The sequence below is a fragment of the Atta cephalotes genome, assembly GCF_000143395.1.
Source record: "Atta cephalotes unplaced genomic scaffold scaffold00011, whole genome shotgun sequence".
In the NCBI taxonomy this organism is placed as follows: domain Eukaryota; kingdom Metazoa; phylum Arthropoda; class Insecta; order Hymenoptera; family Formicidae; genus Atta; species Atta cephalotes.
The window spans coordinates 4,813,182-4,815,435 of NW_012130075.1; the positions used below are offsets into that span (position 1 = coordinate 4,813,182).

Here is a 2,254-nt window from a genome sequence, read left to right on the forward strand (position 1 = left end):
AACACAACATAAGGAGCATCTAAAAATACTGTTTGACAGACTTCAATAGCATAGCGTAGTAATCAATCCGAATAAATGTGTTCGGACAGAAAAGTGTCAGTTTCGTGAAACATACAATCAGCGCTGAAGGCATTAAACCTTTACCCGAAAAAGTCCAAGCTATCGCTGAATTTCAGGAATCAGCTATAATCAAAGGACTTCGACGTTTCTTAGGAATTCTATAGGAATTTCTATAACCGGTCTCAAAGATCTTGCAAGCATGCAAGCGCCAATGCTAAATGTAATCTTGGGATGTAAACGCAACAACAATGCGAAAATAGAATGGACTCCTGAATAGAATGGACTCGAACAATCCTTTTAACGTATTAAGGAATATCTCGCTTAAGCCACTTCGCTCGCATTTCCAAACAACAAGGCAACACTCTCGTTGCAAACAGATGCTTCAGACAAAGCAGTCGGTGCGGTATTGCAATAGCACAGCAACGAATTTTTACAACCACTCAGTTTCTTTTCAAGGAAGCTCATGTTTACGCAAACAAAATATAGCGCATATGATAGAGAATTATTAGCTATCTGTGAAGCTATCAAACATTTCCGATACTACATGGGCTGAAAAGTTTCTTTTAAAGGATTTCCTTAAAAGGATTTTTAATGAAAACAAGCGTTTTTTGGGCAAAGTTATATTTATTCCTCAACATAGTTGCCTTCGAGGCCAATACACTTGGTATAGCGATTTTCCAACATTTCGATGTTCTTTCTGTAGTACGAAACGTCCAAGTCTTCGAAATACGTCTCGGTTTCCGCGATAACTTCCTCATTCGATATGAATCTCTTTCCCTGGAGCCACCAATTTGGAGCAATTACGATTCGAATTGATTGTTTCCATCGCTTTCAAGGACGTGTATGACGGTGCGTTATCGTGATAGTACAGAACGAAGGCGAAAGTAGCACCACTTAAATGACTGTAGCTTGTAAACGAATGAACGAAATGTCATGAAATTTCATACAAACTAGACAGATGAACCTCTCAAAATGAATCATGTTCATTTTCTAGTGACACCACATATTGAAAAATCTCGGGACTTCTCAGCCCATGTAGTACGTTAGAAGGATGAAACTTTTATCCATTATCACGGATCCGTTCATCCGTTATCACGGATCATAAACTCCTACGCATTCAAGAAAAAATCGGATCAAATGTCGTCAAAACAAACCCATCAATTACTCTTCATTTCGAAATTCATAATCGATGTACATCATGTTTTAGGCGCTGAAAATATTATAGTAGATGCATATATTGTTGATACTATTGTGATGCCAACTAATCTCGATGCAAGAGATTGCAGAAGCTCAAGCCTTGGAATTGCAACAACTTGAAGCAATCTATATTAACGTCTTTGAAGCTCAAAAAGTTTACCTTATCGGAAACAGCATCCAACATTTACTGTGACATTTCAGAAGAAGAGATCAGATCATACATTTCTGAATCATTATGAAGACGAATTTTTGATATGGTGCATCAAATGTCATCCAAGTGGAGTAACTCACTGGCAAATTGCGCAAAAATTTGTGTCCCTCCATGGCTAAGGACATAAAAAATGGGTCCGCGCTTGTCTAACATGCCAGCAATCTAAAATCGGCATAACCTACCAAAATATCAGTATCAGATACTCGTTTCGAATACATATATATCGATATCGTCGATCTTCTAGTTCCAGCCAAAGATTTCGGGTATTTATTAACAATTGACCGATTTACTCGTTGACCGGAAGCTATTCCATTACAGGATTGTATTGTAGACACGTGGCGAAGATGTTTTTCACTTACTGAGTATCCAGATTTGAAGCTCCACGCCTGATCACGACTGATCAGGGCTCACAATTCGAAGCGCAGCTGTTATATTAACCAAACTCGTTAGTTCGAAACTTTGTCGGGCAACTTCATATTATCTAAAATCTAATGGCATCATCGAACGATGGCATCGCTCTTTAAAACTGCATTAATGTGCCATGGTGAAACTCAATGGACTGATACACTGCCAGTAGTATTATAAGAACTTGTTTCAAAGAGGATCTAGGCACTTCTATAGCGGAATTAATTTACGGCACTAAGTACTGGGTGAGTTTTTCTCCTCTGAAGAAATGCCGAACGATCCACAAATTTTCGTCAAGGATTTCCGCGTAATTATGCAAAACTTCTCATCACATTAAACCTAAGTTATTTTTTCATAAAGATTTATATAACTGCTCTCACG

At 38.2% G+C, this 2,254-nt stretch overlaps 1 pseudogene; it reads left to right on the forward strand.

The window, feature by feature from the left end:
- The first annotated feature begins 1,142 nt into the window (after positions 1 to 1,142).
- On the forward strand, positions 1,143 to 1,496 carry LOC105617148 (annotated as a pseudogene).
- The last annotated feature ends 758 nt before the right edge of the window (positions 1,497 to 2,254 follow it).